Source organism: Cupressus sempervirens, chromosome 1, assembly GCF_028749045.1.
Source record: "Cupressus sempervirens isolate cs-2001-9-10 chromosome 1, ASM2874904v1, whole genome shotgun sequence".
NCBI classification, from domain to species: domain Eukaryota; kingdom Viridiplantae; phylum Streptophyta; class Pinopsida; order Cupressales; family Cupressaceae; genus Cupressus; species Cupressus sempervirens.
In genome coordinates this window covers 379,590,148-379,605,055 of record NC_143118.1, presented here as the reverse complement: position 1 = coordinate 379,605,055, position 14,908 = coordinate 379,590,148, and positions in this window count along the sequence as shown.

The window sequence follows — 14,908 nt, the reverse complement described above, 5'->3', positions numbered from 1 at the left end:
TTAAAGAATGAAAAAATCTACCTTCTTGATACTAGAGACCAAAACAAGGGAGGTAACAATAGAAGTTTCCCTATATAAACCCAAAAGTACTTCCACAAAATTGAATGTCATATATTTTGAGATCACAAGGGTAGGTATGGGAGTGTTAAATAGAGAAACCAAAGATCATTGGTTGGTGAGTCAACTCAACATATGTTGATTAAATCTTAAAAAGATGCAAAGGAGAAGAAAGAACTGAAGCAAGTAATTAATTATGGTTAAGTATATTGATTCTTTGGATAATTCTGGTGTTCTACCCATGGCACAAGTACCTTGGAAAGCTTTAGACCAACCTCATCAGTCAATAAAATGATTTTGAACTAGGTTCAACAAGGAAAAGTCATGGTGGCTACTGTAGATGAATAGATAAATGGTGTAATCCAAAAAGGTAAAGAATTTCTCTAGCAATGTGCAACATTCTTTAATCAGGCTCATGCTTTACTAAATGTGGTACACGCACAAATACCCACCTAGGAAATAGAGGAAGGTAAATGGTTAGTTGTGGTGATACAAATCTTTGATGTGGAGCAATATGGTCTGGAAAAGATTTTGGACAAGAACTCTTTCAAGATAGTAGAATTTAGTATATTGTATGTGATAAAGAGAATCATGACTTGGAGATGCTTAATCTATAGGTTTTCTATCACCAATGCTCGAAGTATTGAAACTAAAATCAAATGCATGCATACCAAATTTACTAAAGATATGTACATAGATAATAAACCCCAATGACATGATCCAATTTGATGCATGGAATTATGATATTGAATCTTTGTTCAAATATTTTGAGACCGATTTGAAAATGAGCAAGGAAATAGTCAATATCACTCCTACAAATTTTACAAAGGTAACACAAATTGAGTCTATGTTGACTATTTGTATGGACCACTTGCCAAAGTATATAAGACAACTCAACATAATGAAATGGGATCATTTCATGTGGAAGGCACAACTGATGAGCCTAAGGACTACAAATTCAAGTGTGCTTCATGAGTTTTTGGGTGTCTATTATAGGTAGAAGATGGTACAAGATGTAGGTGGAAACAAGGAACAAATTGGGAATGAAGCTCCTAGTTCACTGTATTAGTGGGTTTCTTTTCAAATATGAATATAATACTTTTGAACTCAAGGGACATATATGTTGTATTGAACTTTTCTATTTTAATAATCACCTTTGTTTACTATCAAGGGGTTTGGGTTTTAAGGGACACCCCTTATGACATAAACTATTTAAGCTAGATCTAAAAGACTGATAAGGGGTTACAAGAAAAAAAGGAAAACATGATGGTTTTTTGTGCTCTTTGTTAGTATATAGCCAAATCTTATCTTTTTTATGGTGATAATAGAAATGATTTATTATTTAGTTTGTGATGGATCTCTTTTGATTGAACTAAGAGTCATTTCAAAATGAATCAATCATAGGATTAATTTAAAACTGTGCTTGAGATTTAATTGAAGAAATTTTCTTTGAATTCTTTGGTTAATTTTAATCTTTTCTAATTAGTAATTACATGATTTGAATATCATTTTTATCTTCTAAGAACTTTTTGAATGGTTGAACATTGGAATAAATTTCTGTTTTCTTAATTAGTTGCCATTTCTTATAACTATTTGTTAATGAATTCTCATCTAAGAATGAGTTATGTTTCCTTTAATTATTTTCTATTAAAAACAAGATTATGTGTTTAGTTTGAGGATTCATTGAATATCCAATGGGGGAGTTGTACCTCATAAGAATTCAGGGGGGGGGTAGCTACTAAACCTTCCCAACTATTGTGAACCTTGTTGTCTTCAATACAGAGAGGGAGATATGGTCAATAAATAATTATTAATTAGAAGAGAAATCTTTTCACTCACACCATGAAAAACCACAATTTAGAAATGAATTTCATGTTGTTTCTATAGTAATGATTTAGATAATATCTTCCTCCTAAAAGTGAGTCACCAGAGACAGAGTCTTTAAAAAAATATTTTTTAGTCTTGATTTCATGGCCAATGAACCTAAAATAAATAAAATAAGAGTTCTAATTAAATCATGAGAAAAAGCAGTAGTGACGCCAAGCACAAAGATAAGAGAAAAGTGACTTATAAAGTAGGCAAGATGCATTGATCACATCTTTAGAAAAACAAAGGATGAGCACATTTAACATCTAGAAATGGTGTTGAGGAAGCTTCAAGATGAAAAGTTGACAGTAAACCTAGAGAAGAGTGATTTCATGAAGGAGGAGCTAGTGTATTTTGAGTTTGTAGTATCCCAAGGGAATCTAAAATGGACAAGGACAAGGTGGAGATAATCTCTAGTTGGCCTACTCCTAGATTCGCTACTCAAGTTAGAAGTTTTCATGGCCTAGCACAGTTGTATAGAAATTTTTTGAGGATATTTAGTGAAATTTGTGCACCAATGAAGGACACCATTAAAGGAGGCATGAAGACCAAGTTTACATGGACCAAGGCAGAAATGCAAGTTTTGAGAGATTTAAGAAGGAAGTGACAACAAAACCAATATTGGTTTTTCCTAGTTTTGAGAAGCCATTTGTGGTGGAGTGCGATGTTAGAAACATGGTATTTGAGGTAGTTTTGAGCCAAGAGGGTAGACTAGTAGCATTTTTTAGTGAGAGGCTCAATGAAGCTAAGACAAGGAATTTAGCATATGACTTGGATCTATAAGAACTTATCCAAGCCCTCAAGAAGTGGAGGCATTACTATTGGAAGATTGGAGAGATTGTTGGAAGATTGGTTTGATGATGATATATTACATTCATGACTGAGTTTGTCATTGATGTCAACATAGCATTTTTGATGTCTTCCATGGTATCTAACAGAAGAACAATAGAAAGATCAAGTTGATACGGATGGCTAGTTGAGCATGATAACCACCTAAGATTATAGGAGATACTTTTGAGTATCTAGCATATGTAGTTAAAGTTGGAAGTAGAAAGGATAAATCTAGAAGAAGTTATTTAAGTTTTGGTGATATCTATTCTGACATAGAGTTTATAGAGGCATGTTCTTGTAAACTTGTTATATCTCTTAATAGAGTTGATATCTTGAGGATTGAGGTTGAGGACATGGAGAAGACATGTTGAGGATGACATGGCTACGCTTGCTCATCATAATTGTGCACATACAAAAAGTTACTCAGGTTGCAAGGCAGAAGATTTGTGTTATCACTAAGTGCAACATGTTCTTAATGAGGACCTATAATAATTAATTGAGAAGAACTAATAGCTGACTCAAGGAATTGTTAATGGACTTGGTACAAAGGAAGGATATTTTCCTTTATCATGGTATGGATATATTTGAATTGTGAAAGTTCAAAAAATAATAAAGAGTATGGAATGCGAAGTTGAGCAAAGCAATGCGAAAGTGAAGGAAACTTCATTGCCACGGTTTTGCTAAGTGATCCAAGGTTTGGTATTGGGATTTGAGGTTTGTGATCCATTCTATGAGGTTGAACAGTGATTGGTCTAGTTGACAAGATAAAGGAAAGATCAAGGAAAGAAGAAAATAATAGTAAATTACTTGTTTGAGTAGTGAGCTCTTCTTGTAGTTGAAATTGCATGGTTGGACAGTAAGCTCATCTTGCATACTTTATATCACTACTCTTAATAGTGTTGGAATCTCCTAATAGGGATACAAAGCCTCCTAATAGGGACTCATTGTACTAAATGTTGTAATAGACTCCTAGCAGGGTTCATCCTCTAACAAGGAATATTTATATTAGTATAACATCTTGTGGGCATCATTCCCACCAAATTTTTCCCTCTAATCAATGGTTTCCCTAGTCAACATATCAGGTGCAATTGTTTCTGTGCATCTTTATATGCTTTCTATTTACTTTGGTTAAGTGTTTTAATTGTTAGATAACTGATTCACCCCACCCCCCCTGCCCTCTCTCAGTTATCTTGGTGGACTATTATTTCTAATAATTACCTATTGCCCAAGGAATTCATTCACATGAGAAGTTAAGTCAGAGGCATATCAAATCAATGGAGTTCTTGTAGTCCTACACTTTCTCAATCAAACACAAAAAGGGCACAAACAATAAGGTGGCAGATGCTTTGAGAAGGAGGTTGCTAAGAGTACAAGAGGTCAAACTCTAGAGCATAGGATTCGGTGAATTTGAGGACCTATATGAGGAGGATGCTAACTTTGTAGAGACTTGCAAGGTATGTACTAACTTTGCTAATCATTTCCATAGTGACTTTTCTAGACACACCTTGCAAAATGGGTTATTGTTCAAGGGTTATTGTTTGGTTTTAACAAGATATTAGACCTTGTGTAGAGGCTCTATTACTATCCCAAGATGCAAAGGGATGTAAGGAGGTATGTGGAGTAGTGTGGCATATGTCAGAAGGCAAAGGATAGTTCATCAAATGCAGGACTCTACCAACCTCTACCCATTCCTAATAGGCCTTGGGAATGCATTAGCATTCAATTCATAGTGGGATTACCAAGGACTAGGATAGGGTTAGATTGTGTGTTTGTGGTGGTGGATAGGTTCAACAAGATGAGCCATTTCATCCCATGCAAGAGAACACATGATGCAAGCTGTTGGCCTAATTTTTCACCTTGCATAATTTGGTTACACTTCATAGTGAAAGAACCAATGGTATTATATTTTAAAATGTGAGATGTGTTAAAAATCATAGATGAAATTATTAAAATTTTATGAAACCTTTTTTTTGTGCCCTAGTTTTCAAAATTTTTGAAAATAATGTTTTATAAAAAATGTGCGAGAAGCTTTCTACCCTAAGGCTTTATATTTACTTTTTCCCATTTTTATTTTAAAATTCACTTTCCCAAAAAAAAATTTTTTTGTTAAACCATGGCTTTACCCTTTGTTAACTCCTTAATATTTTAAGGAATGTTTTAACCATGACAAGTTTTACATTTACTAACTGTTGATCTCAGAAATATCAATGATGAGTGGTTGCCCACAATATGAATTTGCTTGACCTTTAGAAAATGCGGGGAAGCTCCTGATTTCCACATAGCCCTTTGTGATGCTATCACCTAAATGTGTCACAAAATATGGAGGTGTTATAATGGTTTTAGAACTTCCAAATAGTTGTCATAGCATGTTGGGAATTTCAAGCCATCTCATTTGTCGAGCTGAGCAGTGGAGTTGCCTTTTTGCAATATAACAATGCACCATCAATCTTGGGAAGATCTATAGTAGGCACATTACCACAATATAAAGATGGTCTATGTTTATGAAATGTGGCAAAGTGCCCTAGTGACATGTGTACTTGGTGAGGTGATGCACCACTAGTTTTAAAAGGGTGTTGGAACAATTGGCAAATGTCAAACATGTTGGAAAAAGAAATGCATTTTATTGGTTACTTATGCTGGCTAGATTGGAAAGGGGTAAGATATATGACACCATCAATCTTTGAAAGATCAACAGAAGGTGCTTTACCACTTCATGAAAGTGAATGAAGTTTAACTAAAGTAGAGAAGCCCTTGGTTGCCATGTGGACAAGTGGGGCCAGTCATGCAAAGGGTCACCTAGTCACACTGAGTTGGAAAGAATTCTGACATGGTACATAATGATTGGTGGTGTAGTCTACATGTTCATTGAGTTGGAAAGTGATTGTATTAGTGGGCCTAAAAATTTGAAGACGGAATTATAAAGTTATAAGGATTTTCATGATTGTTGATCTTGGGAAGATTGATGATCAACACTTTCCTACAACATGAAAGTGCCAAAAATTCAACTAAATTGGGGAAGCAACCTATTGACTTGTGGAAATTTCTAAAAAAAGGTTAATGCAATCATTTTGATTTCAAACTAAGCCATCCAATTCTTGATGATCGACGGTGGAATTTCAAACTTCATGGTGTGACACAAATGTAACTATTGAAGCATTAACTTTGATCAATGTTGCTTCGTGTGAGCTTAATGTTATAATAAAATGTCTAATTCTCCATTATTGAGAAATTAAGTTGCATAATTCTCATAGCGCAAATATTTCCAGAGTGAAGGGTGAAATTTTCCAAGGGTTTTGACATATTTCTAAGCAATTTCGAGAGAAGAAAAAGAAAAAAAAATGGGTAAGTCATCTAAGCTTCTAGAAAATTGAGAAGTTGTATTTGTATTAGGGTAAATTTTAAACATGGGTCCATAAAGATATTTTTTGGGGAAAGTAAATTATTTGAAAAGAGCAGTTAATGATGACTTCCTAAAACAAATGACATAGTCTATGAACAAATTAACTAGGGGAAAAGAGCTTATTCTGAAAAGCCCTAGGTTATTGGTTAGTGAGGGTCTCTATGATAAATAAAACCGGTTAAGGGACACTAGAGTGTCTTTTGGAGGATTAGGGCTTTTCTTAAAATGATTTACAGAAAGAAAAGTAGATACTCCCTTGAATAATGTATGTGAATTTGATATAGGAAAACTGATCATTCTAGGATTTTTTGTTGATGATGATTTGCTAGCAGTAATGGCAAAGAAATATGACCCAATTACAAGAATTTTGAAGAACCATGTTGGTGATAATCTCTTTAGGGTTTCACTAGAACTAATCAGAGAAGTTTGTAAGTTAAACCCTAACCATTCAGTTCATGAAAAAATAGACATGGAAGGTTGTTCTCACAAAAGCTTGCACCCTTGTCCAAAGTTTTTACCTAAGGACAACCTTGTGAAACATGGAAACTACATCCATGTTGTGTGACTTGAACTATAAGGTTAAATCTCTAGAGAAGGTAGGCTTCCTTTACTAGCAAGATGCACCTAACTACTCTTGGAGAGGAAAAGGAAGAAGGAATGCATGAAATAAAATCTACCTAATCTAACCTAAAGGGGTAATGCACCAAAATAGAGCATTTGAACTTATAACTACCCATGAATGCACAATCAACTAGTTGTAACCTCAAAGAATATAGATTAAGACATTGCTTAATTCAACAATTACATGTAGATCAAACAACAAAAGAATGGTATAGGAAGAAACTCCACTTAATAGCATCCAAATGTCAAAAGCAGATGCAATCATGTAAATTGCAAAACAAACACAAAACGTTAACTAGAGGTAAAGAACCTTGAACAATGTGTTAATGGCTAAAAGACTTAGCAGAGGATTACAATGGTTCAGAGGCATGAGAAATTACAATAGTACACATGAAGCAATATTAAACAATTAGAAAAAGATCAACCCCTTACAAAGATTACAAAATCTGCCTGTATAGCTCAAACATAACTGAGATATTTTCTGTTCTAGACCAAACTCAACTGCTACCATTTAAGACTACAAAGAAAAATCATGTAGATCTAGAGAAAATTTGATCCTAGTATAGGTTCAAATATGATGCAAACCAATATTTTTTTGAAATAGAGCCTTAACAAGATAGAAACGGTGCCATTAAATCACTCTGACCAAATAGATGGATAAAACTAGAGATGGTGGAGTGTTTTATTTCATTCACTATGTGCAACATTCATTGGAAAGTGGTTGGAAATGAGCATGAAGATCAGATTGTGCAAGAAAACATTTCTTCTTCATAGCTAGCTCAACAAATAGGCAAAATCAAAAATTCAACTAAATTTTGCAACTAAAATGGGAAATGTGGGCCAATAATCTTATTTGATTTTTCCACCTCAACAAAGTCTCCACATGGTTGACCATATCACTTTATCCACTTCAACACCTACTTGGCACGCTTTAGAATAACTGACCCCACATGTCTCTCTAGCATAAGATTAAAACCAAGCATATCTCCTTTTACAACCTTACAAAATCTATCAACTTTGTAAGATCTTACATCTTTACCTTTGACCTTGTGGTCCTACAGCATCCTCAATCTTATGATGTCTTGATCTTATGATATCGTCTGACCTTCATAGCATCATAGTGTTCCTTTTCCTTTCTCGTGATGCTATGATTCAAGCTTTGTCATAACATCACAAGATGAACCCTTTAAGGCCTTTGACCACTCAACTAGCATAGAATCTTAAGACTTTCTCTCTCTTCTCCTGATGCTATGGTTCTTTGAGCTTATGAATCCCTGATCTTACAAGTCTAGCATAACATTGTAGACCTTTGAAAATTGCCCCGCGATCTCCTGATCACATACCATCTTAAGACTTAAAACCTTTTCTTACGATATTATGATGACCCCACTATTATGGTTTTACAATATTATGGTGGGCTTCCCTGTCTTAGCATCTCATCTTTATTTCTTGAGCTCCCCAATCTTACAACCATCGTAACATTGCAAGCCTTCACTTTTCCTTGTGCGATCTTACAAACTTGTAGCATTGTAGGCCCTTGAATTTTGACTCCCAACCTTATGATATCATCTTTTCATGGCATTGAATACAAAATGGGATGTAGCCATTTATCTTTTAAATTCAAATGTGGTGATTCTAGCAGGAGGGAAAATTTGACAAACAATTCTAGTGACTCAAGGGGGATGCAAGCCTACTATGCATATGACCAATGACCTTATGCATCCATTGGGCTACAAAGTCATAAAACATAAAGATCTACCCAGAAAAACCCTAAAAATTGTAGAAAACATATCTAGGAAACTTCAAAACAACCTCTCTACAACCAGAACCAAGAATAAAAAAGACTTTTGCAACCTTCAAAACTTCAAAACTTGCTATCCTCCAGAGGGACAACCTATGCTCATGCACTTATTGGAAAGTAAGAAAACTACTCTAATATGTACAAAAACCTTTAATCTTCTCTAAAAGTAAGGTTTAAGGTGAATCTCATTGACTTAGATTGGGAGAACTTCACCATCAGGCCTAGATAGCTAAAAAGTGTTGGCCTCTTTGCAACTAGTAACTACATAGGAACCACTCCATAATGTATCAAAATTTGAGTGTCTCCCTGGTATTTCCCTGTCTACATCCCATTTTAATACTAGATCACCTTCTCTAAAGATTCTAACCCTAGTATCCCTATGAAAACTCTTATTTACCTATTGCTAATGTGTTTCTAGGGTCTGTATGGCCTATTCCCTTTTCTCGTCTTATTGCATTAACTCCAACTAATGAGCTAGTTCTAGGGATAGAAACTCTAATGAAATTGGAAGCCTTGCTTCCCTACCATATACCAACATAAAAGGTGAATTTCCTATGGCCCTCTTAGGTGTTATTCTATCAGCCCACAGTGTTGTCCTCAAATTTTGATGCCAACATCTTTTATTGTCCTCTATAGTCCTTTTCATTCTCCTGATTAAGTTTTTGTTGGATGACTTAGCCAATCCATTACCTTGAGGGTAGTAGTTTGAGGATGTGCTCAAGTAGATATTAGATCAATTTCCCATGCACAAATTTGAGCTTCTACAAAAGATTTTGCATTATCTAAAATAATGGTTGAAGGGGCACCAAACCTAGTCACAATTCCGTCAAGGAATATAATAACAGAAGATTATATGGCATCCTTTAATGCTATTACCTCTATCCATTTGGTAAAGTAATTTGTGGCTACCAAGATCTATTTATGAATAAAACTAGAAGAAGTATTGGTAGGGCCTATGAAATCCAATCCCCATGGAGCAAAAGGTTGGTCCACCTGAATGGGATGAAGAGGAAGAGCTGGAAGCTTTTTCTTACCATAGAAGAAGGAACATTTTTCACACTTCCTTACATACTTATGACAATCATGGAACAAGGATAGCCAATAGTAACCAACCCTCAAGTTCTTCATTGTAGTTGTCCTTGCCAAGTAGTAGCCACCATCAAGACCATCATGAAGCTCTTCGATCATTCTTTTAGCTTGATATATGCTAATGCATCTTAATAAGACTCCATTAAAATCCTTCCTGGATAATATTCCATCCACCGAGACATAAGGGATAGAATACAATCTAAATTTTCTTCCCTTAGCTCTATTCAGGCCATGTGGATATCTTCCCTCTACCAAGAAGGTAGTCATATCATGCAACCAATCATTTTGATTTTCATTCCCTGCTAGTTGCTCATTATGTATTAAGAGGGAAACTTCCTTGGGTGTCTCAAAAGAAGAAGCCATTTTCTCACACAATCCCTTTCCTCTCACAAGTTTGGTGATCCTAATATCAATGTCATATTCCATGACTTTTGTGATCCATCTAGTTCTTTTTTTATTGATATATTTGTTTAGTAGGAACTCCTCTACACTTGCATGTGAAACCAAGAGCTAAACCTTTTTATGAGACAAAAGATGTCTAAATTTTTTTAAGCCCTTACAAAAGAAAGGACTTGCTTCTCTACATAATTGTATCTTCCTTTATAATCCTTAAGCCCTTCACTAAAGAAAGGAATAGGCTACTCCAACTTCTCATCATTCAGCTATGTTAGCATAGCTAATATACTTGACTCTTCTCAAAGGGAGTAAAGGATGAAGTTTCTATCAAAATTGGGATTGACAAGAGTGGGAGTTAATGCAATTGATTTCTTGATTTCTTCAAAACTAAGCTTCCCCACCTTGGTCCATATAAACACCATATTCTTCTTCAACATAGCTGTGAGAAGTTTCATCGTGGAGGCAAGGTCAGGGATGAACCTTCTTACAAAGTTGATCCAACCAAGAAAGCTTTGTAATCCTTTCTTATGACTGGGAAGTGGGAGAGAGAGAATTTATTCTACTCTTTTTGGATCTATAGTTAGCCCATCTTTTGACACAATATGTCCTAGGAGCTTTCCTTAGTTAGTGGAAAATTCACACTTCTTGGGATTTAGGGACACACCATACTCTTTGTATCTTTCAAATACCTATCTCAAATGATCAAAATGATATGTTGCATGTTTTTAGAAAATATTTATATCATCAAGATAGACTAATAAAAAAAATTCTAGCACACCCTTGAAGGCCATCTCCATTTCTTTTTGAAACGTGGCACCTATATTGGTTAGTCCAAATGGCATCTTACAATAAGCATAGGTTCCCCATTTGGTAGTGAATGTTATTTTACATTTGTCTGACTCTTGGACTAGCACCTTATTATAGCCTAAAAAACCATCTAAGAAAGAAAACCTTTCTAAGCCAGTAACTTTGGATAGAATCTATTCTATAGAAGGAAAGGAATGTTGATCTTTAAGAGAAGCCCTATTAAGATCCCTAAAATCTACACATAATTTGATTTCTCCATTCTTCCTTTCTAATAGGAACAAGATTGGGTACCCATGAAGAGTGCTTAATAGGAAAAATGATATTGGCTTCTATAATTTTGGATAGTTCTTTTCTCATTAAAGATTCAATCTTTGGGTTGACTGTCTTTTGCTTTTGTCTAATAGGCTTAACATCGTGGTTTAAATCTATGGTATGCTGAAATAAATTTGGGTCAAAACCCCTTAAGTCTTTGTATTTCCAAGCAATAAAATATTTGAATTCTTGACATTAATTAATGAAAATTTTTGTTTGGCATCAGTGTATAACTTTCCTAAGTTAAGAGTCTTTCCATCAGTAATAGTGACATGAGTGTATTCATCCCTCTTTGCATTCAAGTTTGGACCTCTACCTTTGGCTTGATCATCAAAGTTGAAAATGTCATCTAAGGTGACTATATCTTTAGGAAACTTATTGGAGTTTAAGTCCATAATCTGGTTCCTGTACTGACTTTGCAACTTGGATTGATTTCTAGCAAAGAACTCTACTTCATTTTTCAAGAAATTAACAATCTATAAATTAGAATCAAACACTTGCCAATTTGTGCAATTATCTAGGATGGCAGGCCTTAAAAAAATTCTAATTTTCTACTTTTTTTCATTAGTAACATGCTCTAGTATGTCATAATGAGCACCAATGGTTACAAGTCTATCAGCATGTTTTTTTTTGTTTCTTGACATGCTCTGAATATTGAAAGCTTGAAAGCCTTCAAGTAGATCCCAAACTCTATGTTTTTATGATTTAAGAAGGTTGTTCTTTCTGATATTCTGAATTGTAACTTGACTAACAACCAACTCACGGTCCCCAAATACCCTTAAGAGTTTGATGCCCCTCCTTTGTGCCTATTGGAGACCTTGGATTAGAACCTCATATTCTACCACATTATTAGTACAATTTAAATGGAGCCCAAAGGAGAAGTAGTACATTACTTGTGTAGGAGAAATCAACATCACACCGGCCCCTAATCCATTCTTATTTCTTGATTCATCAAAATACATACTCCATATCCCACTCACATCTTCTTTGGTTTTCATAAGGTTAGGGACAAGGCAATCCTTTTCTAACACACAATATGTACCAAGTCTTGTCTAAAGGGCTTATGATATGGGATTAAATTGATATACATTAGCCCATTCATATAAGAGAAAATTAGGTATCTCTGCTAGAGAAGTGGTAGGCTCATTCACTATGTCATTCTCATCCATTTCTAGGATAGTGCAATTCATATTAATGATATTAAGGGTGTAGGCTTCAATATGATGGAGGGATAGAGTGTCTACTCTTAGTGAAGCCTTTGTCCCATATCTTGTTCTAAAAAACATGCATGACCAATCAGAAGATATGTAACCACCTATTTTTGCATTAAAGTCTCTTGAAAGACAAATGGCAAACTGTGGTTTTACTTCAGCAATTGATATATCTTGAGTTATGGTAAAAATAGGGCATGCATGTAGGGTTGTTTCCACATTCCTAAGGACCCCTATAGTCTTAATAGTACTACCATCCAACTATAACACATCCCTAACAATGGGTTCATATTTCATCTCTAAAGCATCAACAACACACTTAGGCATCGCTGAACTACTAGCCCCTGACTCAATCATTCCAATTTTGGACTAGTTTATCCCCTATAATTAGAGAAAAATAAAATGGAGGAGTTCTAACCTTTTTAATTTTTTCTACCTCCTTCGATGGTTGTACCAAGCTTGTGGCACTTTCCATGCTAGTTGTCTAATATTTTAGTTCAATACTTTCCAACTCCTACTACAGTAGCTTCTTTTGCATGGGTATGGTAAAAGCAACATCCCACATGGAAATATTTATAATTTTCTTCTTCATCTTCTCTACCACACTAAATGAGGCATTAGGTTCTTTGGTAAAAGCCTTGGGATTTGTATGTTTAGGAGATTGAGATGGAACAACTTTGAGACTATTCACATCTCCTCTAGAATTACTTTGTTCTTTGTTGTGGAGGAACATTGGTTTGATCATCTACTACTTGTACATGATGCGCTACATTTGACATTGAAGCTTGATTAGGAGGAGGAGGGGTAGCATCTTCAATAGCTTTTCTTTTTCTCCTAGTGTTGTGAGCAATGGAATCCTATTTTACATTATAGTGTTCTTCTACCTAATGATTCATAAAGGAGCAATCACCTTGTCCTTGCATATATGAAGCATCTTTGGATTTATTTTTCTTGTATGATTTTCCTGCTACAAGCTCTTGAATGGTCAAAGCCAAATAAGATTCAACCTTCTAACACATGCAATAGGCATAAGAGTAATTATAGGAAGGACAAAAATCTTGATCTTGGGCTATATTTTTTTGAGGGACTATGGCCCTACTTTGGTTTGCATTTGAGGTAGAGGCATGACTATTCCTTACTACTTTGAGCTTTCTACCTCTCCAACATCACCATTTTTTTGCCCACTTTTTGCATCATAGAGAGGCTATCTTCCAGCTTCCTCTCTTGGCCTTGCAATCTTTTATCTATGTTCAACATCATAGACTATATCGTCTCCTTGATTTCATCTATTCCATTTGAAGATGTGGAAGCTTGAGGGACTGGAGCAAGACATTATGATGTATAAGTTATGGGAATAGGGGCAATTATTGGTTGGTGATTTAGGACATTGAGGAAGAATGGCACATAAGGCCTTGGGGATAACTTTCCTCCTTGTATCAATATGTTTTCAGCCCTTATTGCAATTTCATAAGTATTAGGTAAAGTGTCTCCTCCCATGGTTTAGATTGTGGTTGCAATGTCACTATTAAAAGCTTTGAGGTAATGTAAGAAGACATTACCAGGGTTAGGCTTCATTGAAGTAGATATTCTATCCCATGTTTTCTAAAATCTGTAATTGAAATTGGTGATACATTCATTGGGGGGCTCTTTTTATAGTAGCTAGTTGCTCTAAAAGTGACAAATAGTCACTTTTATCCTCAAAGTGTTTACATGGTCCTACTCCTAATCCATACCAATCTGTTACAGAACCATGTGATAACCATTTGTACCATTGTAGGGCTTTTCCTTTTAAAGATGAAGCTAGGAATCTAATGGCCACATCATCTTCTATAATACCATGGATATTATAGAAATTTTCTACCTCTTGAATATGTTCCAAGAGACAGATAAAAGTTTCACCAGTAAATTCAAGTTTACTTTTAAGTGCAGCTACTAGTATGTCATGTCTTTGTGCAAATAAAAGGGGTCTTCCACCATTAAAGGTGGAAAAAGCATGAGATATAGGCTGGGCCATATGGAATACTGGTCTATTTATATGAGCATACAACAACCTAGGCTAAGATCTAACAATAGGATGAGTAGAGATGGATCTTGCAGGTGTATTTGTTACTATTGTACTCCTAACTAGTGATAAGGATACTCTAGTTTTTCTTCTTCTAGGATTTGAAAATGAAAGCTCCTGGTATTGAAATTTACCTCTAGAACATGCCCTTGTTTCAACTTTGGGCATGAATCACTACAACTCATTCTGAACTAGATGTGAAGGGTGTAGAGTCACCAAGTGCTTTATGGGATGAGCCTGTTAAAGGCCTACAACACTGAGAGTAGCATTATCTTCTTAGCACTAGTCTTAAAATCTTACTTTTGACACCAGTAGACTTAAAAAAATTTAAATATTGTCCCACTAGGTGTGCCAAAAATTGTTGCCACAAAAGATTGCACCCTTGTCCAAAGCTTTTACCTAAGGACAACCTTGTGAAATGTGGAAACAACCCCCAAGCTATTGGACTTGGACTA